This window comes from Pleurodeles waltl, chromosome 6 (genome assembly GCF_031143425.1).
Source record: "Pleurodeles waltl isolate 20211129_DDA chromosome 6, aPleWal1.hap1.20221129, whole genome shotgun sequence".
Classification (NCBI taxonomy): domain Eukaryota; kingdom Metazoa; phylum Chordata; class Amphibia; order Caudata; family Salamandridae; genus Pleurodeles; species Pleurodeles waltl.
Window position 1 is genome coordinate 1,650,968,534 of NC_090445.1, and position 24,167 is coordinate 1,650,992,700.

The window sequence follows — 24,167 nt, forward strand, 5'->3', positions numbered from 1 at the left end:
ACCATTGTTTTCACAAAAGTGAAGAGAATGTTTGTTTTTATGGAAAGGTACAATATGTCTCTTGAAGAAAAATGTATCAACAGAAAGAACATGTGACTAAATAAACCTGAATGAAAGAATACCCCGAATAAGGGACCCACTTTTTAATTCAAATTAATATATAATTCTTCACTAGAGTTTAATCCTACTGGTTCTATAGAGTCAAGTGTCAAAATGTATCTAGATTCTAACTTTCTCAGGTTTTTCTCCCCGTCACCTCCACGGACATCTTTTTTTATTCCGTCAATTACACTATATTTGATACTTTCCATTCGTCCTGCATGAAACTCATGTACATGTCTGGCAATTGGGTTTGAATCATCTTTGTTAGTTATCGCCCTAAAATGTTGGAGTATTCTTTTGTGCACTTGGAGTTTAGTACTACCAACATATATCTTGGGACAACTGCATTTTAAAATGTAGATGACATATTCACTCCTGCAGTCGTATCTGCCTTTTATGGTGTGAATAGTTCTGTCTCCTTGCTTAATACTCTTAATGTTTTCACCATTTTTACATGCTTTTCATTTGGCACATTTGAAAAATCCATTTTGCGATTGAAGCCAACTACTTTGCATAGTCTTCCCCTGTCTCACATCGGTTTTCACAAGGACATTTCTCATTGACGTCCCTTTTCTGTATGTTATTGTGGGCCTGTTTTTCAAGTTTGTGCCTATCACAGGATCACTTTTTAACATGTGCCAATGTTTCTGTAAAATCTTTCTGATGGATTCATGAGCCCTATTAAAAGTGGTTATATATCTAACCTTGGCAGTATCATCATGTGTGTTGCTTTTTTTCTTTCCACCTTTACTGCTTTGTTCTGAAGCAAATAACAACTGATCTCTGGACCGGGATTTGACTCTAGCTGCACTGTGTTGTAATAACTCACTGGAGTATCCTCTCTGTTTTAATCTGTCAGTCATGTTGTCTTGTTCTTTTAAATAATCACTTTCTTTACTACAAATTCTCTTGGCTCTCAAAAATTCTCCAAAAGGAATGTTATTTTTCAGAGGTTGAGGATGGTGACTTTTAGCATGTAGGATACTATTCCCTGCTGTGGCTTTCCTAAACAATGTTGTCTCAATTTTGTTATTTTCAATGAATACTCTAATGTCTAAGAATTCAATCTCATGCTTGTCAATTTTCCCAGTGAATTTCAAGTTGCAATGATTGATGTTTATTTCTTTGATAAAATTGCTGGCAGTACCTCGATCACCCTTCCAAATTATGAAAATATCATCGATATATCTGAGCCACAGAACGATGTTATCATTCCATTTATCTAGCGGGTAGTTGTTAAGTATCTGTTCTTCCCACCACCCCATAAATAAGTTGGCATAACTGGGAGCAAAGCATGTTCCCATCGCTGTACCGCATGCCTGCTCAAATATCTCATTATTGAAGAAAAACATGTTATGTTGTAAACACCATCTTATCATTTGGCTCAGCATTTTGCTATGGTGGTAAAAACTGATTGATCTCATTTTCAAAAAATATTCTACTGCCTGGATTCCCAATTCATGTGGGATACTTGTATATAATGCTGTAACATCAAGGGTCATCAACAAGTATTCATTTTCCCAGCCAACATCAAAGATCCTCCTCAGAAAATCACCACTATCTTGCAGATAGGAAGATAGGTTTCTAACTAGTGGCTGTAAAAACTTGTCTATGTATTGTGATACTGTTTCAAACAAACTTCCTCTAATGGACACTATAGGTCGCCCGGGGGGTTTGTGTACATCTTTGTGAATCTTTGGTATCAGATCAAATACAGGTAATTGGGGGAAATCTACTTTCAGAAAACTGTACTCTTGTTGACTGATGAGACCTTTGTCACGCCATTGTATCAATTCTAAATCAAATTGTATTTTAACACTCTCAACGTGACCAAGGTCAATCCTTCTATAACATTTGTTATCATTCAATTGTTTGTATGCTTCATCCATGTATTGTTTTGTTGACCAGATCACTATATTCCCTCCTATATCAGAGCCTCTTACTACGATGTCTGGGTTGTTGGAAAGTTTATCTAATGTTTTGTAGTATCCACCCTTTTTGTTATTCAATGCACTCCAAGTTCTGGCTCTCAAAGTTTTCAATTCTTTAATCAAAGTTTCTGAAAATTGGTCAATCATGTCTCCACTGGGTGATGGGACAGTTTTTGACTTTGGTTTCAGACCTGATGCTCCATCTTTATTTAGACAGACTCCTTCTGATTCCAATCTGTCTATCATCTGTTCTTCATTAATTTCACCCATTGTGCTATCTTCCAATTCCCAAAGTTCTCTCATTAGTGAAACATCCTCAGGTTGAGAAAGGCGGAGACGCCGAAACACGTTCCTGTTTGTTTGTATTAAACCTTATTTTTGCACATTCATGGAGTGCTGGTTGCCTTATTAAAAAATAAGGTTGTGTTTGCATGTCAGACGCGGTGGCGCGCGTCCTATCCAGGCACCATTGGCGATTAGGAGCGGAAAGGGAATTGCCGAAGTTAAGTGTTTCTAGATTAACCTTGCTGCCCCCGTAACGGATATCCAATGAGAGAGACCTCCATACCGTTTCCGACAGTCTACGCGGAGTCGGAGGACACCGGAGTCGACAGTCGAGTTGCACGGTAAGCAAAAGGTTCTCGTTTATTTGTATAATTTTTTTTTTCAAAACGGAGCCAAGCGCCGAGCAGAGCTCAGGAGTTATCTGCATTCTACATGGCGCGTGAATGTTGAAAGAAAACGATATTAGTACAAGTGTTTACAAAGGATCGGCAACAATGTATCTATGTTTATTTGGAAAAACAGACTATTCAAAGACACGAGAAGCCGTATAATACTTTTGGGGAAACACGAACTTTTTAGTTATCACGAACTGAGCGCAGCATAATTATTCTTCAATATAAACAAAGTACTGTCTTCAGATGAACTTTAAAGCACATTTACCATGGAATAGTGTGTAGATTGGAGTACGAACCTGTGGTGTTCATAAGGAATTGGCAACATTGTATCCAGGCGCACATTGATAATAGACTTTTTTAAAGATATGAGAAGTCACAAAAAGACTATTTGGAAAACGCAAATGTTTTAGTCATCACGAATTGAGCGTGGCACGTTTGTTTTCAATAAAAACCCACATCAAGATGCGAGAAGCTGCATAATATTTTTGGCCTAATGTGAAGATTTTTGTCATCATGAACTTAGTGTGATGCGCTTTTGTGCATAAAAGCAATGCACATTTTTGAGATCAACATTAGAGTATAAGTAATCGATTGGAAGATCGAATGGCATTTTCTGGATAAGACATTCATATTGCAAACAAATAGCACACACATATACATAACAATGGCTAACAAAACTACAAATGTCTATGAAAACAGAAAATTAAGAGCAGAATTAGCCTTTGCTAAATGTACCAACAATGGGAAAGATCAAACAACCAGGGGGGACTCCCCAGCAACAAGCACAGATATCTATGGGGCATTCAAAGAACTAGAAAAATTGAAAAAGAAAGAACTAAGCAAATGGTGGGAATGTGAGTCTCTCAATAAGTACTTGGAAGTGGATAGAGTACCCAGGGGGCTAAGAATTTTTATTATGCCCAATTATGATCAAATCCTGATCTTTTAAAGGAATGGGCAGCTCACAATGCTGCAAGCTCTGCAGGAATGATGAGAATATTAATCAAGTATGCACAAATAGAGAGAGAGACAGTTATAGAACAAATAAATAGTGTTACTAAGCAAATTGAAGCTTTTTCTGACAAAAAGTTAGTTGAATCTTTGAGTAATGCCATGGAAGAACGATTGATTAAGATCGAGGAAGAGATCATTTCCAAGAAATCACGGAAATTCAACAGAGACGCATTTGATTATGAGACGGGACAAATTTACACATATGCAAGGAAATTTGATTATTGGAGACAATTGAAAGTGAAGGAATCAGCAAGCCAAATCCAAAGCAGTACACGGAGGACATCCAATGTAGGCATGAGTGAGAGTTCTGATACAGACTTTGAAGAAACATCAAGAACAAAGTCACACACCACATTACAAGAAGAGTTTGATTTTTTAAGGCAGGATCGGAGAACAAATCACAGACCATGGAGAGGAGGAACTCGAACAAGAGGAAGAGGCAGAGGCAGAAAAGACGAGGGGGCAAAAGAAAACCACAGCGACGAGGGAAGCAAGATGACTCGTAGCAGCAAACGGTACTAACGGACAATAAAACTGTGGTTAATCTATCAGATATCCAATTGGATCAGGAGGACAAAGCTAATTTATCGTTAGGCCTCTCGTACTGCCAACCCAGTGATTTTGATTATGTGCAAAGCCGTATAGACTTGTTTTTGTTTATACGTAAATTAAAACTGTTAGAAATCCATCAAGCAAAGTGTAAAAAGGTAACAACACAAGGGGAGTGTACAGAAGAAATCAGTTGTAATACAGAAAGACTAATTAGTCATAATCTAACAATTGAGGATGTTTCACTAATGAGAGAACTTTGGGAATTGGAAGATAGCACAATGGGTGAAATTAATGAAGAACAGATGATAGACAGATTGGAATCAGAAGGAGTCTGTCTAAATAAAGATGGAGCATCAGGTCTGAAACCAAAGTCAAAAACCGTCCCATCACCCAGTGGAGACATGATTGACCAATTTTCAGAAACTTTGATTAAAGAATTGAAAACTTTGAGAGCCAGAACTTGGAGTGCATTGAATAACAAAAAGGGTGGATACTACAAAACATTAGATAAACTTTCCAACAACCCAGACATCGTAGTAAGAGGCTCCGATAAAGGAGGGAATATAGTGATCTGGTCAACAAAACAATACATGGATGAAGCATACAAACAATTGAATGATAACAAATGTTATAGAAGGATTGACCTTGATCACGTTGAGAGTGTTAAAATACAATTTGATTTAGAATTGATACAATGGCGTGACAAAGGTCTCATCAGTCAACAAGAGTACAGTTTTCTGAAAGTAGATTTCCCCCAATTACCTGTATTTGATCTGATACCAAAGATTCACAAAGATGTACACAAACCCCCTGGGCGACCTACAGTGTCCATTAGAGGAAGTTTGTTTGAAACAGTATCACAATACATAGACAAGTTTTTACAGCCACTAGTTAGAAACCTATCTTCCTATCTGCAAGATAGTGGTGATTTTCTGAGGAGGATCTTTGATGTTGGCTGGGAAAATGAATACTTGTTGATGACCCTTGATGTTACAGCATTATATACAAGTATCCCACATGAATTGGGAATCCAGGCAGTAGAATATTTTTTGAAAATGAGATCAATCAGTTTTTACCACCATAGCAAAATGCTGAGCCAAATGATAAGATGGTGTTTACAACATAACATGTTTTTCTTCAATAATGAGATATTTGAGCAGGCATGCGGTACAGCGATGGGAACATGCTTTGCTCCCAGTTATGCCAACTCATTTATGGGGTGGTGGGAAGAACAGATACTTAACAACTACCCGCTAGATAAATGGAATGATAACATCGTTCTGTGGCTCAGATATACCGATGATATTTTCATAATTTGGAAGGGTGATCGAGGTACTGCCAGCAATTTTATCAAAGAAATAAACATCAATCATTGCAACTTGAAATTCACTGGGAAAATTGACAAGCATGAGATTGAATTCTTAGACATTAGAGTATTCATTGAAAATAACAAAATTGAGACAACATTGTTTAGGAAAGCCACAGCAGGGAATAGTATCCTACATGCTAAAAGTCACCATCCTCAACCTCTGAAAAATAACATTCCTTTTGGAGAATTTTTGAGAGCCAAGAGAATTTGTAGTAAAGAAAGTGATTATTTAAAAGTACAAGACAACATGACTGACAGATTAAAACAGAGAGGATACTCCAGTGAGTTATTACAACACATTGCAGCTAGAGTCAAATCCCGGTCCAGAGATCAGTTGTTATTTGCTTCAGAACAAAGCAGTAAAGGTGGAAAGAAAAAAAGCAACACACATGATGATACTGCCAAGGTTAGATATATAACCACTTTTAATAGGGCTCATGAATCCATCAGAAAGATTTTACAGAAACATTGGCACATGTTAAAAAGTGATCCTGTGATAGGCACAAACTTGAAAAACAGGCCCACAATAACATACAGAAAAGGGACGTCAATGAGAAATGTCCTTGTGAAAAGCGATGTGAGACAGGGGAAGACTATGCAAAGTAGTTGGCTTCAATCGCAAAATGGATTTTTCAAATGTGCCAAATGTAAAGCATGTAAAAATGGTGAAAACATTAAGAGTATTAAGCAAGGAGACAGAACTATTCACACCATAAAAGGCAGATACGACTGCAGGAGTGAATATGTCATCTACATTTTAAAATGCACTTGTCCCAAGATATATGTTGGTAGTACTAAACTCCAAGTGCACAAAAGAATACTCCAACATTTTAGGGCGATAACTAACAAAGATGATTCATACCCAGTTGCCAGACATGTACATGAGTGTCATGCAGGACGAATGGAAAGTATCAAAGATAGTGTAATTGACAGAATAAAAAAAGATGTCCGTGGAGGTGACGGGGAGAAAAACCTGAGAAAGTTAGAATCTAGATACATTTTGACACTTGACTCTATAGAACCAGTAGGATTAAACTCTAGTGAAGAATTATATATTCATTTGAATTAAAAAGTGGGTCCCTTATTCGGGGTATTCTTTCATTCAGGTTTATTTAGTCACATGTTCTTTCTGTTGATACATTTTTCTTCAAGAGACATATTGTACCTTTCCATAAAAACAAACATTCTCTTCACTTTTGTGAAAACAATGGTATCATAACATTCCATAGGTTTAAGTATATAGCCATTGCTATTGTGTTATATCATGGTCGTTGCAGTATTTATATGAGTTTCCAACATGTTTAAAGATTTTTCTAAGATTTTTCTAAGATTTTTCCATGGTTATATAGCATAGTATAGTTTTGTTTTTGTTTTTGGTAAATCGTTGATTCAGGTGTGTAATTAATTTTTGGAATGTGCTCAGTTGATGACAAGAATGATAGTTTTTATTCATTTTCATTTTGTCACATTTGTTCCCATATTTGTTTTTATTTATCACTTAGATTAAATTTGTTTTCATATAAGAACAAGGTTTTCATAGACAAAATATGTGAAATAGGAGATTTGATTCACAGGTATTCAATTATGTTTTCTCAATAAGGCGAAATGATGGATGTTGTAAATATTATATGTTTAACTATTAGTCTTTTTGTTACCATGTTGCTTTAAGAAATTTACTTGTATATAAATGGGGCAAAAATGGCGGCCCACACAGGTTGAGAAAGGCGGTGACGCCGAAACGCGTTCCTGTTTGTTTGTATTAAACCTTATTTTTGCACATTCACGGAGTGCCGGTTGCCTTATTAAAAAATAAGGTTGTGTTTGCATGTCAGACGCGGTGGCGCGCGTCCTATCCAGGCACCATTGGCGATTAGGAGCGGCAAGGGAATTGCCGAAGTTAAGTGTTTCTATATATATATATATATCTATATATATCTTTACATATATATATCCGAAACACTGCATTCCAGCTGGAAACAAAACACAAGCCTGAATTGCGGTGAAGAACATCCGTACAATTTATTTTGACAGCCGCAGTCAAAATATTGGTTTTTCCCATGCCCTCTAAACACAAGCCACCATTAAAAGAGGATGGAGAGCTGGGATTGTTGTAGTTTGAAATATATATATATAAATATATATACAGTATATATATATATTTATATTTATATATATATATATATATATATATATATACACACACACACATACACAATAAATTAAAAACCGTAACAAATTAACTGAAAAACAGGTATAAAAGCATACCAATAGACAATATAGAAATATATATTATATATTACAAACATTACTAATTAAAAAAAAATACACACAGAAACATAATAATAATACAATTTTAAACAATATAAACATAATACATATAATATTCCCATTCCACTCCGTGCAAGAGTAGGGAAAGCGTTAGACTCAGGAGGGTTAAAATTAGCTATTCCCACTCCAGTCTGTGCAACAGTAGGGAAAGCGTTGGACTCAAGAGAGGTAAAATTTAATATTCCTACTCCAGTCTGTGCAACAGTAGAGAAACCGTTGACCTGAGAAGGGGTCAAATTTACCAGTCTCACTCTAGTCGGTGCAACAGTAGAGAAAGTGTTGGATTCAGGAGGGGTAAAATGTACTGTTCCTACTCCAGTCTGTGCAATAGTAGGGAAAGAGTTGGATGCAGGAGAAGTAAAATGTACTATTCCCACTCCAGTCTGTGCACCAGTTAGGGTAAGCCATAGACTTAGGAGGGGTAAAATGTACTATTCCCACTCCAGTCGGTGCAACAGTAGGGAAAGCACCGGACTCAGGAGGGGTAACATTTACTACTCCCTCTTCATTCTCTGCAACAGTAGAGAAAGTGCTAGACTCAGGAGGGGTAAGATGTAATATTCCCACTCCAGTCAGTGCAGCAGTAGGGAAAACATTGGACTCAGGAGGGGTAAAATTGACTATTCTCACTCCAGTCGGTGGAACAGTACGGAAACTGTTGGACTCAGGAGGGGTAACATTTACTATTCCCACTGCATTCGGTGCAACAATAGTGAAAGTACTTTACTTTAAATACATACCTTATTTTAATACAATTATTAATTTCATAAACCTATAAAGCTATTATTGTAAAATTAAATATAGATATAAAAAAAAACAATTAGAAATTGTTTAAATAATTAATATGAGAAAAAGTTGCTATTTAATAGTTATTTCATTAAATTCCCACACTATAGTCTCACATTAAACATATATCTAAATTAAAACACGTATAATATTTGCACAATTTACATAAGTAATTAACAATTAATTAATTATGAATGAATAATTTATAAGTAATAAATTATTGTTTAATCAACTTCCCGCCCTATACGTCTACAAACCCAACAACCCGCACCTAAACTATACATTTCAAAATGTACATAATTAATTAACAATTAGCCATTTAATAATTTAGGAATAATTAATAATTCATTACTTATTATTTCATTAACTCCCCCATATCTCTACAAACCCAACAACCTGCACCTAAAATATAAATGACAAAATGATAATATTAACATAATTTACATAATTATTTAACACATAATTAATTAATAATGTGCCAGTAATTAATCATTAATAAACTATTATTTAATTAACTTGCCACCCTATGTCCCTACAAACCCAGCAGCCGGCACCTGAATTATAACTTTAAAAAAATTATTTTACACAATTTACATACTTATTAATCAAATAAATAACTGATAATAATTTAAAAATATATAAATTAATTATACATAATTAACTTCTCACCATGTACCTCTACAAAACTCACAACCTGCTACAACACTAAAAATTAATATAACTTAGAATTGCAAACTATATTTAACAACATTAACAACAATTACACAAATAATATTAAACATGGACAATTGAAAACAATATTTCTTACCTTAAAAGATCCATATTTCTGTCAATGATATTTTTGCACACGATATTTCTGTGTCACGATATAAAAAATATTTTTGTAACTCAATATTTTTGATTCAATATTTTGTCCGAACACCATATGGCAGGATAGTAATAGTGTGTGGGTCAGTATAGTAGGTTATTTATGGTTAGTTAGGTATGGTAAGTTAGGTATGTTATGTATGGTAGATATGGTAGGTATACTAGCTAGACATGGTAGGTTAGATATGAAAGGTTAGGTATTTATGTTAGGTAGGTATGGTTCTGGTAGGTAGGTATGGTAGGGTAGGTATGGTATATATACATGGTAGGTATATTAGGTAATTTAGGTAGGTATGTTAGGTAGGCATGGTAGATATGTCAGGTATTGTAGGCTTGGTATAGTAGAGTAGGTAATAGTAGGCTGGTAGGTATGGAACGTACAGCAGGCAGGAGGATATGATTGGTTAAGGATGTTAGTTTAGGTATAGTGGGATTGATTGATATATTGATTATATATGTTAGGTATAGTAGATATGGCAAGTAGATATAGCAGCTTAGGTACCTTGGGTTAGATATGGTAGGTTAGGTTAGATAGGAATGATACAATAGGCACAGTAGGACTGGAAGGTAAGCTATAGCAGGTATGTTTGTTACGTGTGATAGGTTAGGAAAGTCAAACAAACCATTGGTTGAACCAAAGTACTTTTCTGACGACTGCATGTTGTATAGTGAAGGTGGCTGTGTGTAGTGTGTAGTGATGGCATGAAATCATGCCAGGTTACTAAAACTGTCTGTAACCAGAGCTATGACCTCAGAGAAGAATATTTGTAAAGAACTTAAAAAGAAAGAAAAAGAAATATGCATTTTGAAATTAAACAGCATACATTGCAAAATACTGCTAGCTGGTTCTTTTGAATAAGAACCAGAGTTTTTTATTCATTTTCAAGAAAGCTTGTGTGCACAATTGTCTTTAATTTGTGAACAAAAATGCCTTAAATACATTAACATGTTTTCATGACAAAGAAGTAAAATAAACAAATGCACAAGATTGATTCACCAACAGCACTGTGACAGGCTAATGCTTCCAAATAGCAGACCTCCTAAGCAAAAAAAGCTATAACTTAGTAATAAAAATGTAGTCTCATCAAAGTAAACACATTAAAGAATACACATTGCCTAACAAAAAGACTAATTTGTCCCCCAAAACTAAATTCTAGTGGGAAAAGCCATGAAATGCATGACCTTGATTGACAGCCCATCTAAACAGTGAACTTCAAAAAACAAAACAAAAACTCATGGCTGAAGGGGCTAACAAATACTAATTCACTCTCTCTGTACTCCTAATGTACTTGTCTGAAAAATGCATGAAATCAGGTCTTCCAGACACCTGAAGCTGTCTATAGCCAAACCTAAGGTCCATTGCACCAGTACAAAAAACATTGAAGCAGGGTTTTCGTCGACTTAGCGGGCTGTCAGTCTGCCTCCACGGCTCTAAATGGAGCCATCATTCCACCTCTTCCTATCATCCCACATTGTGATGGCTATCTGCTAGATGCAGCAGGGTGTTCAAGGCCATGCACTGCCCTTTCCGATGCTTCTTCTCTCAATGCACCTCATGTTACAGCCCCTTCTGAAATCTGCCCTCAACCAATCGCAATACCCCCTTATTTCATAAACAGCACCAGACTTCTTCCCTGTCATATTATTCAGTTGACTCAGGCCACTCTCCTGGAACTCATTCACAAGTGAAGTAAAACAATTTAGGACTGCCCTGAAAGACGACTACCTGCTGACTGAGAGCCAAAAAGACTCTAAGCCTTCATTGTCAAGCCTACCTCAGATTTGGAAACTGGACACCTGGATAGCTCTCCACCCCCTAAAATACATATCATGTGTATTTTACTTTTTGTATATATTGTCTGTATTTCTCTCAATGACAACCACAACTACTCCTCACTATTTCTAAATGTATCCATCCATAGTGCTATCTTGCTCTATTTTAATTTGATTTAAAGGGTTTCTGATCGGATTGCTCTTGTCCGTGTTCGAAAACTTTAAAGTTTTCCTTTTCCTGTGTCAGGCCAAAAACAAGTTTGGGAGTTTAAACATGTGTCCTGTGTATTCAATTGATTCTGCCTGTTGTCAGTCAACAGTAAGGGCCTTGTTTTTTTAGACCTGGCTTGACAGCACAGCTGTCTGTGATCACTTATGTGAGCACCAGAAAAAGAGATATTAGAATCAGTACAAAAAATAGCTCTGTCCTCAAGCTGATATTCTTCTTTACAAGCATTTTACTGAACACTAGTTGTGTTATTCTGCCTAAAAAGTAGTTCCATTGCTCATAATTGATATGGGCATTGTTAACACAGATATACATCACGTACAAATAGGAAGGGATTTTACATTTAGAACTCTCTGACAACTATTATAGGAAGGGTCTTTCACTGGACTGCTTGCAAAAAACACATGAAGTAGCTTACATTCTGAATTCTCAGACACATATAATAGCAATGTTTTTTACATTGTGACCTCATTTCCAAACATCATGAGCAGGGGCTTACATTGTAAATCATCTGACAGATGCAATAGAGAAAATGCCATTAATTGGAAGGGGTGTTAAATACACTGTGATGTCCATGACATGTTCCATTGCAAGAGGCTTTGTATTTTGAACTACTTGACAAATGCAATAGGGAGGGGTTTTAAAATGTCCACATATTGACCAATGCAATAGGAAAAGGTTTAGTACATATATCCCTTTTCAGATCTGCCACAGTAAATACCTGTTGTCTCCAATAGGAGAGTTAATGTACAAGTCAATGTATATGTTGAGTCTGTCTAAGTTACTCTCTAGGCAAGACAACATGGTCATTTTGAAATTCAGGTTTGTGTTATGATTATTTATTGTGGAGTCAAAGGAATTAGGATCTCATTTTACATTGTGAACAACTTGACAAAGCCTGTAGATCTAACCTTTTTGATTGTGAAAAAGCCCATGTTTTCCTAAAGATCTACAAAGGGCTGTTGCTGTTTTTATGTTTCGAGCCTGCTGGTGTGCAAATTTGCACATGGTACATCACAGATAATAGGAGCTGACTACATTTACAGGGATAGTTGCCCCTGCAATACTTTCTTTATGTTATATGATTTCCACTCTGGTTCCAAAGTTTAATTCCCCCTCAAATCATGCAAATATTTGTCATTTTGATGTCAGTATTATTTGTGTGTTCATTAAAGTCAGGGCCACTGGAATTATGCGATTGTGTGGCCACGGTGATTGTTGCATAGTTACAGCTTTGCCGCATTTGCCACATAATCCATCATCTGATGCGTCATCTGCAGATTTTAACCCAAAAATTTATATATATTTCTAGCTTCAACGGTTCAAAAGTTACTAAAAATGCAGCAAAACAAGTTTCTGCACACTGGAGGGCCCTTTGCAGCACTGGTCACCCTTCTGTTGCTTATTACCATATTTGAGTGTTAAAATGGTACTAATGAGGTGCAACCAATGCCCATACAATGTTACTAAGTTTAAAAATGACAAAATAATTAAGTAATATTATTACAAAATGTGCCACATTATGCTGCATAATTTGCCTTTTCTTGTTGCATAATTTATTCAACCCTGCCACATAATTTGACCCTCTACTGCCACATAATTCCAGTGGCCCTGATTAAAGTACTCTTCCTTTTAAAGAAGAAAACATTGGCAGGATATTGATTTATTGAGTGTTAATAGAGTTTCTAACCCGCAGCACGTCCCTCAGTCAGCTGTGCACTGCTCTGCCTCAATTCTCCTGGAGAAGTGAAAGACCACAATTGACAGAATTGGCACTAGTAACTTTCAGTTGCCATGGGACCTCTGGAATCAGATTTCTCAATTGCAATTGCAATAATTTTTTTCAGTGTGACCACTATGACAAATGCAATAGGTTTACATTGTGTAATACTTCCCAAATATCATAGAAGGGGGGTTTGCATTGTGGACTGTATGTCAAGTACAATTGAAGGGATTGCAGCAGCCTCGGAAGCTGCTTCATTCTCTACAGTTTATCATGGTTATAAATACTTTGGGCTTGATTACGTTTTTGGCAGTTGGACTGCCAGACCGCCAAGACGGCTGTACCAAAAAGGCTGTTGTGCTGGCAGTCAATCCAATCCTCCCCTTCCTTTGGGGCAACAACATCAAGCCTAACTACATCTGCGGTAGCACAGGAAGGCAGGCCCTGCCAGAGGCACAACCACCCATAGACAACCCTGCCTCTGTAGCAGTTAATCCCCCACCTCGCAAGCAGGGATGTCCATGCAAGAATCCAGGAGGTGCGGATGGCAAAACACCCACCACTACCAGCAATGAACCTCTTCCTTAATGTCCTCCTTTGTGTGTCACACATACACTCTGTAGTCGGATCTTGAACCACCTTCCATTTCTGAGGGTAGGAGTACTCTAGACTGAGGACTTCCAGTGGTGTGGCATCTACTCCAGTGATTTCATTCACCATGACTGACCCCTTCACTTCATATTGTTTGTTTATTTCTATCACAAATATTGTAATAGCACTGCAATAAATTCACCAATCGCAAACTCATTGTCTGCTGTGTTAAAATTTACATTTAGCCACGTAGATATGTCAGACCATTTGAAGCATACAATGAAGATACAAGGTACTTTTGCAGGCAGGGATATGTTGCATGTCCAGCTCAGGATTGCAACCATTCCACACAAAACACCTACATACAAGTGTCTTGTCAAATAATAAATGTAATTACATTGTTCAGAGCATTGGCTGTCAATATTGCTGAAACATAGCAAATCATACATGATTGTATCATACAGGATATATGATCAAATTGACAGGTACAGACCTCCAGACCATGGAAGGAATGGATTTATCAGACATTGTCCTGTAGAATATGAAAACATTGAAGTGGTTGATGACATCAGCTGGAGCCATATTGCCTACCATACAAACGTAATCCAACATCATGTACTGCAAGACTCAGACAGATGGAAGTACAACAGTTTCTGATCACAGGGTCATTACAATCCAGTGTTTTGGCATCTGGTGGTATGACACCAATAATTGCCAGTGTTGTGTCACAGGCACGTTGGCCTAGAATGATGAAACACTTCAACAGCTGCATATAAAAAGAGTGTTTAGCTGATGTGAATGGAAACTAACATTGATTGTAGGCTAGGACTACATATTTTCTGACTTCACAATGATACACATGATGCATCAGTACCACCATGTGACAAGGAACAAGTCCAATGGAGTCTTCCAAACTTCCACTTTATCACTGTGAAAGCTGGCACAGGTCTCATACACCCAAAGTCTGTGACATACATTCCCAGGAACAATCCATGCCCACTTCCTTTGTCTGAACAGCATCATACACCTGCCAATGTCACAACTCTGAAACGCCCACATGAAGCTATCATGGTGAAGGTATCTGAACAAGGAACAAAACAAGGAGTATAGTTATGAAACCATACGTATGACACAAGTCACATAGCAAGCATCTGGAAAACAAAGTACAATATAGTACTTCTGACACAAACAAAGCAATATCATCAAGATGTAGCTGTGTCAAGAGCACTGGAGGAGTTTTAACATTTTCAAGATATCAGGGGTTACAAATTAATCAAACAAAAACTGAATTGCTTCTTTTTAATACCCTGGCTACGAGTCTTCCATTCTCCCTCCAGCAACAAGCTCTATCCCAAGCCCCAATTAGTTATCTGAGGATCTATATGATCAACAACTTTTCCCAGTTGTTCCAATTAAATTATGTCCCAAAGCTTCAAAACACAAAGGTCCTCTTAGATAGATGGGCACTCCGCTCACTGACTCTGGGCAGGGTGGCTCTTATTAAAATGTATTTTCTCCCACTATTACTGTTTTTATTCTTGAATATTTTTATTAAAATAAGCAAGAGATATTTTATTGATCTTGATATTATGTTCCGTCAGTTTGTGTGGAATCGCTAAACTTCCAGGGTGAAGTACTCCGTACTTAAGATTGATATTGCACAGGGTGGTTTGGCCCTCCCCCACATTCAGACTTAATATGAGGCAGCTCTTCTAGATATTCTGGTCAACTCATTGCTCACGGAAGCAATGTTTAATTCATTCTTTTCAGATGAAATTATGTGGGAGGTTGGAACCTGGCTTCCAGTCTTTATGAAAATCCCCAAATTACCAAAAACACAGATATAAGCTAATACGGGGTTGAAGTACTGGTTTATTGGTATTTTATCGATCCAATCAAATTTCATCAGGTTTTACATTCCTGAATCTTCAAGAAGCCAGCTACGTGGGCCTACAACTTCCTCCTTCCCATATTAGATATTGGCACCATTCTGGGTTTAAGGAATTAGGACAGTGTCTGCAACGCAGTAAATGCATGACTTGGCAAGAGATTTGCGCACGGTCATCCTCCGGGACCTCTCAGCCGCATTTGACACCGTCTGCCACCACACCCTACGCATACACCTCAGCAATGCAGGAACCCGGGACAGAGCCCTGGACTGTATCACCATCTTTCTCAAAGGCAGAACTCAGAGAGTCCACCTCCCTCCATTCCGCTCTGAAGCCACCAAAATCATCTGTGGCGTACCCCAGGATTCGTCCCTCAGCCCAACCCTTTTCAACATCTACATGGCTCTGCTCGCTAACATCGCTCGATCTCACAACCTCAACATCATCTCATACGCCGACGACACCCAGCTGATCCTCATCCTCACCAAGGACTCTGCCAAGACCAACCTCCACGAAGGAATGAAGGCCATCGCTGAATGAATGAAGAACAGCTGCCTCAAACTTAATTCCGACAAGACTGAGGTCCTCATTTTCGGCACCACCCCCTCCGCATGGGATGACTCCTGGTGGCCTGCCACACTCGGATCCGCTCCGACTCCCACCGACCAAGCACGCAACCTAAGATTCATCCTGGACTTCTCACTATCCATGACCCAGCAAGTCACCGCCATCTTCTCCTCCTCCTTGAACACCCTTCGCATGCTCCGAAAGATCTACAAATGGTTCCCCAGGGAAACCAGAAGAACAGTCACCCAAGCCCTTGTAAGCAGCAAACTGGGCTACGGCAATGCCCTCTACGCAGGAACCACGGCCAAACTCCAGAAAAGGCTGCAACGCATCCTGAACGCATCTGCACGCCTCATCCTGGACATCCCCGTCACTCCCACATCAAAGACCACCTGAGAGACCTGCACTTGCTCCCCGTCAACAAGAGAATCACCTTCAAACTCCTCACCCACACTCACAAGGCACAGAACAACACCAGGCCAGAATACCTCAACAGACGGCTCTCCTTCTCCACACCGACCTGACAACGCTGCTCTGCCGACCTCACCCTCGCATCCGTCCCACGCATCCGCAGAACTACAACCAGATCATTCTCGCACCTCGCCACCAAGATGTGGAACACTCTTCCCACCCACCTGCTTCAGACCAAGGTCCTCCTTACCTTCACAAGACTTCTCAAGATTTTGCTGTTCGAGCATTAGCAGCGCCCCCCCACCTAACCCTCAGTTATCAGCTTATTGTTCATTTTCTGAGGTCCCATTATTTGGATCTTTATTCTAAAATCCATCATGTCCTGCGGGGCTTGTTAGAACCAGTCTTTTGGGAATTGGTACTTTGTACAGGCTGCTACGGAACCAAGGATCACAGGTGTGCCTGGCTTCTCTCTTGGAGAAGATTGGAGAAGCTATGCAATGTTGGTTCTCTGAGGACGATCGGCAAGTGATATCATTTTTAGGCAATAAGGCCTTAAGGGCAGCTAATTTTAGGAGACAGTCAATCCTATTTTGCTGGATGGCATATCATACTCCTGCGGCCCTCCACAGAATGTTTCCCTCTGTAGAGGACCAGTGTTTTCGTTGTAGGCAGGTGGGTGCCGGGGCATGGCTTCACATTTTTTATTCCTTTGGCTCCAACTCTCTTCAGCCTTGAGCCAGGCTCTGGGAGTTTTCATAAAGTGGGAGCCATCGCTGGTTCTCTTTGGTTTTATTAAACAGGTACAGGGATGTTGAGTCAGTGAATCCATCCAAATATTCTTATCTATAGCACTTTCAGGAGCCCGTTCGCTGATTTTACAATTTTGGTGTACAGAACGGATATCACAATATGAAGACTGGTTAAAAAAAATATGTCTAAAACAAGAAGATTCGAGGAGGCCTACGTCAAAAGGGTCGGGTGCCTGAAGAAATTCTTGTTTTCATGGCACTTTTTTCATTTTTTACATTCTGTGGAGGAGGTGGTCTACTAGGTAATTCGGGTTACCACAATTGTTTGGGTATAGCTAGATCCGAAATATTATCCCTCCCTATTTTGTTGCCACTTTTGCACTTTTACACAGGTTTACTTTTGTAATACAGCGATAGGCATCATTGGGTCTACCTCATATCTTGAGTTCCTTGCTCCTTTAGGTGGTATTAGGCCGTGCCTTTCTTGAACATTAGCACTTTAATTGATTCATCAGCACTTGTACTTGTTTACGTCAAAATGTGTAAATTTTTGCACCAGTTTTTTTTATACTAGAATTGTGTGTGAAATTTTGTCACAAGATATATTATGACATTATTAAAACTAATCTGTACAGTTGAAATAAGGCACAGCAATATCTGACTAGGAGATATGGAATGTTTTAAGCAACATTTGCTTTGTGTATCGTAATTTATATAATCTTTGTTCAATAAAAATATATTTAAAAAAATGTGGATGTGTCAAAAACTACCTCATCAACCACCCTTTTGCTGAATTTGCCTTAGCATCAGCTCCCTAATTATTTCCATTAATTAATTCACTCCACACATTATCACAACTACTTAACTATATGATATCAAAGTCATGACATCTCATGACATACTTACACTCATGAGAGGAAGCTGTTGAAGAGATCTTCTCGCAAGACAGCTCCTTCCTCTTCACCACTATCATCTTCATTTGGTATTTCAGAATTTTCACCCTGTGGCACCACATCATCCCCCTCCTCTGGGATGTAAGGGGTATTGTTCCGCAGGGCAAGGTTATGGAGCATCCGGCATGCCACAGTGATCTGACACACATTCCCGGGTGAGTAGAGGAGGGTTCCCTGAGTCCCGAGTCCTGTTCAGACAGGCCTTCAGGAGCCCAAAAGCCCTCTCCACTATTCCTCTGTGCTCTTTGAAGCAGATGTCCCCTGGCGTAGTTGGATTCCTCAGTGGTGTCAATAACAAAGGATGAGTTGGATATGGTGAGTCAACTGTTTAGGTTTGAGACATAAGTGCAACAATGAGTCACTCACTGATTGTAGCACCTGACTTTGCACACACAAATCAGGACAGATGTGACTTACCAGCCAGCCAGGCCCTCTCTGGCTGCAGTTGTGACATCAGCTGGGGTATGATGCTGTTCAGCAATACAAAGGAATCAAGGGCTGAACCTGGGAACAGGTCAAAGACATTTGAAATGTAGAGATCTGACAAGCAGATAACTGGCATGTTGATAGAATGGAAGTGCTTCCTGTTGCAATAGACTTAGGGGCAGATTCATGGAAAAATCTGCTCCTATTGAAAATGGCGCTGAACTGAGTGCAGCGCAACTTTCCCTGCGCCCCTTAGCACCCACCTACTGCCACCAAGTGTGTGCCATATTTAAAATACGGCACACCATGGTGCAGGGTAGGGGGCAATAGAATGGAAGGCAAAAGAATGGAAGGCCCCTTTTAACGCCTGACCTTTAGCAGGCGTTAAAAGTGCCATAAAAATGGCGTAAGGAAATCGCATTGATTTCTTTACGCCATTTTCCCGGCTTCCTTAAAGGGGGAACGTCACCTTTGCATACATTGCATACAATGTAGCGCAAAGAGTTACAAGGTGGCGGAATGCATGCATTGCGCCACCCTGTAAATACGGTGCTGGGATTTTGGCCTCGTTGGGCCACATTAACGTCAGAATAAATGACGTTAATGTGGTGCAAGGTGGCACTAGGGGCCTATAAATATACCCCTTAGACTTGTTCACTGGCCTGCTGTTGGACCTGGCTTTTTGACAGGGACATCCCCAAACTTTTTGCCTCCTTCCTCCTATTTTTTCTGACCTGTTGTTGTTGGCTTTTGACCTCTGGGCACTTTACCACTGCTAACCAGTGCTGAAGTGCATATGCTCTCTGTGTAAATTATACTACTGATTGGTTTATCCATGATTGACTATTTAATTTACTTGTAAGTCCCTGGTAGAGTGCACTAAATGTGCCTAGGGCAGGTAGATTAAATGCTACTTGTGGGCCTGCAGCACTGGTTGTGCCACCCACCTCAGTAGCCCCTTAACCCTGTCTCAGGCCTGCCATTGCAAGGCCTGTGTGTGCAGTTTCACTGCCACTTCGACTTAGCATTTAAAAGTACTTGCCAAGCCTAGAACTCCCCTTTTACTACATATAAGTTATCCCTAATGTGTGCCCTAGGTAACCCCTAGAGCAGGGTGCTGTGTAGGTAAAAGGCAGGACATGTACCTGTGTAGTTATATGTCCTGGTAGTGTAAAACTCTTAAATTCGTTTTTACACTACTGTGAGGCCTGCTCCTTTCATAGGCTAACATTGGGGCTGCCCTCATACACTGTTGAAGTGGCAGCTGCTGATCTGAAAGGAGCAGGAAGGTCATATTTAGTATGGCCAGAATGGTAATACAAAATCCTGCTGACTGGTGAAGTCGGATTTAATATTACTATTCTAGAAATGCCACTTTTAGAAAGTGAGCATTTCTTTGCACTAAAATCTTGTTGTGCCCTTCAATCCACGTCTGGCTAGGTTTAGTTGACAGCTCCTTGTGCATTCACTCAGACACACCCCAAACACAGGGTACTCAGCCTCACTTGCATATATCTGCATTTTGAATGGGTCTTCCTGGGCTGGGAGGGTGGAGGGCCTGCCCTCACACAAAGGACTGCCACACCCCCTACTGGGACTCTGGCAGACAGGATTGAACTGAAAGGGGGCTTGGTGCATTTCTTAGAGACTCTTTGAAGTCACCCCCACTTCAAAGGCACAACTTAGTATAAAACAGGGCCTCTGCCCTACCTCATCAGACACTTGCTGGAGAAGAAACCTGAACCAGAAACTACATCCTGCCAAGAAGAACTGCCTGGCTGCTCAAAGGACTCACCTGTCTGCTTTTCTACAAAGGACTGCTGCCTTGCTGTTGGCCTGCTGCCTTGCTGAACTCTTGTCTGGCTGTAAAAGTGCTCTCCAAGGGCTTGGATAGAGCTTGCCTCCTGTTCCCTGAAGTCTCAGGACCAAAAAGACTTCTCTCTTCCTCTTGGAAGCTCCGTGCGCCGAACTTTTCGACGCACAGCTTGTTCCGCGGCAAGAAAAACGCCGCACACCGACGCTGATCAACACGACGTCTTCGGGACGACCGAAACTTTGACGCACGGCCTCGCAAGGACAACGCCGCCTGACTTCCCGGGAGAAATCGACGCGACGCCTGCCGTGAGATCAAAACTTTGACGCACGGCCTCGCAAGGACAACGCCGCCCGACTCCGCCGGAGAAATCGACGCGACGCCTGCCGTGAGATCGAAACTTCGACGCGTAGCCCCGCAGAACGACGCGCAGCCGGAAAACAAGCAGGAAAATCCACGCACAGACCCGGGACATCTGGTACTCCCCGCAAACCACAGTAAGAGACTGTCCGCGCGCCGGAAGACGACACCTGACTCCCCGTGTGGAAAATAACGACGCAAGTCTGTGTGTGCTGAGGAGAAATCGACGCACACACCAGTTTTCCACGCACCTCTTCTCCTGTGGCCCTCTAAGGAGATTTTCCACCAGAAACCAGGTACTTTGTGTTTGAAAGAGACTTTGTTTACTTTCTAAAGACTTAAGACACTCTCTATCACTTTTCAGTGATATCTTTACAAATTCGTATTGCAACTTTGATCGTTTTGACCTGAAGATACCCAGATAAATATTATATATTTTTCTAAACACTGTGTGGTGTATTTTTGTGGTGTTATGCTATGGTGTTGTATGATTTATTGCACAAATGCTTTACACATTGCCTTCTAAGTTAAGCCTGACTGCTCGTGCCAAGCTACCGGAGGGTGAGCACAGGCTGATTTTGGATTGTGTGTGACTTACCCTGACTAGAGTGAGGGTTCTTGCTTGGACAGAGGGCAACCTGACTGCCAACCAAAAATCCAATTTCTAACATTGGTGATCAGCGGTGATGATAGGACTTGTGTTTGTGCAGTGACATACAGTAGCTAAGTATTTCACTACCTACCCACAGTTGAAGGTCAACTTGATTTTTCATCTTTTTTTGGCTTTGGATTCTCTGATGTCCTCCTGGATATACTATTGATATTTTGGACTTTGAATTTTGGTTTTTGCTGAGAAGATCTTATCAGAATGGGATTGTGTAACTACTCATTCTTTGTTCGTACTGACCACCTCACTAAGGCTGACCTAAGGAAGCTTTGCAGAAAATGGGGCCTTCCTGTAGCAAGGAGATCTACTAAGGCGGAGATGCTCCATCACTACATAGTCTGGGGGGAGGAAAGATGGGCAGAGAGAGAGGCAGCAAGAAACCAAATGACTAAGTACCCCTCAGATGAGGAGGAGGACTACGCACAGGAGGAGGAAGACTGCTCACATGAGGAGGAAGACTACTCAGAGTTGGACAGTGACCCAGAAATAGATGAATGGCTCCGAGGTCAAAGGCGACAGGAGCAACAATTAGAGGAGTATCTTGCAGAGGTTGAGGCAAAAAGACTCTTAGCCCTGGAAGAAGAAAAGATTGCAGCTCAAGAGCTGAGCTGTAAAGAGCTGAAACTGGAGGCCGGAAGGGCTGAGTCCAGTTCAGATGGTGGCAGCAAAAATCTTGCATCCAGTACTGCTGAAGGAGGGCACAAGCCCAGAGATGTGGTGCCCAACTTGAAGAAGGGAGTTGACACACCCCAGGCGGTTCAAGGGTATGAGGTAGTTCCTGTTATGCACAGGGTCCCTGAGAAGGATTGGGGAACTGGCACAGGGAGTCATATTCCTACTGGGGGGAGGGACACTTTACTGACTCTAGCAGAGAGTGACAGGGAAAAGGGTTCCCCCTTGGTGGACGTCCTGGATATAGAGTGTAGAGACATCCCAGAAGAGTATGGTTTGAGTGTCAGGGACAGACAGATACTGTCTCACCAGTCTCAGGAGGGTGAAGTAGAGTGCTTTTCCAAGGTTGAGTTACTGGGTGGTTGGGTGAAGGGTACTGTAGTTAATACATGTGAAGGGCAGAGTGATGTAATTGCTGGAGAGCATATGTCTGGTCCTTATTTTCCAGAGCTACGCCAACACCAGGTGGAGTGTGAGTTCTCTGATCCCAGGGAACTTACAATGGAGGCAGACTTCTGGGTGAGTACCAGAGAGTCTGAAGAGGCATTTGGGGGTGCTCCTGAAGGGAGTGGTCTAGGTGGTTCCCAACCAAGTGAGGTGGGAAAGGATTGTAGTGTCCCAGGTAGGTCCCAGGTCCTAGAGGGTTCCATGAGGGAACACCAGGAGGGAAGCCTAGCCTGTACCGTAGGGCCACCTTTTGAGGGAAGCCCCGCAGTGTCAGAAGACCTTAGGGGGGGTGACTGTAGCCAGCATCCCAACAGTTCTGGTGTCTGGCAGTACCCCTCCTAGTGAGGCGGTGCAGAAGTCCAGACATAGGGTTGAGAGGGGGTTGCAGACCCCAGTGGAGGACCTTGAGAGTCAGGGGACAGCTCTGAGAGCAGAGCCCCCCAGGAATGACCCAGGTGAAACCGTTTCTGGTTTGGGGGAAACCCAGACTCTGCCGGATGGGCAGAGGTCGGGAGACCTGCGCCAACCAGACTCTTGTGTGGCCCTTGGGGATGGTGTGTCCCTTGTGGGTGGTGAGAGTGCCCCCCAGGAAGTCCTGGCATGCCAGGCAAAGATTCAACCTCAGGGTGGTGACTCTGGGTTGGATGACCAGGTTCAGAGGTTAAACTCTGACCTGGTGGGGGGTAGGTGTGCCCCCCAGAAAGTCCTGGCGTGCCAGGCAATTGCCCAACCTCAGGGTGGTGACCCTGGGTTAGGGAACCAGGCTCAGAGGTTAAACTCTGACCTGGTGGGAGGTAGGTGTGCCTCCCTGGAAGTCCTGGCCTGCCAGGCAATGGTTCAACCTCAGGGTGGTGACTCTGGGTTGGCTAACCAGGTTCAGGGGATAAGCTCTGACCTGTTGGTGGGTAGGCGTGCCCCCCAGAAAGTCCTGGTGTATCAGGCAGTTGTCCAACCTCAGGGTGCTGACTCTGGGTTGGATAACCGGGTTCAGAGGTTAAACTCTGACCTGGTGGGGGGTAGGTGTGCCCCCCAGAAAGTCCTGGCGTGCCAGGCAATTGTTCAACCTCAGGGTGGTGACTCTGGGTTGGATGACCAGGTTCAGAGGTTAAACTCTGACCTAGTGGGGGGTAGGTGTGCCCCCCAGAAAGTCCTGGCGTGCCAGGCAATTGCCCAACCTCAGGGTGGTGACCCTGGGTTGGGGCACCAGGCTCAAGGGTTAAACTCTGACCTGGTGGGAGGTAGGTGTGCCTCCCTGGAAGTCCTGG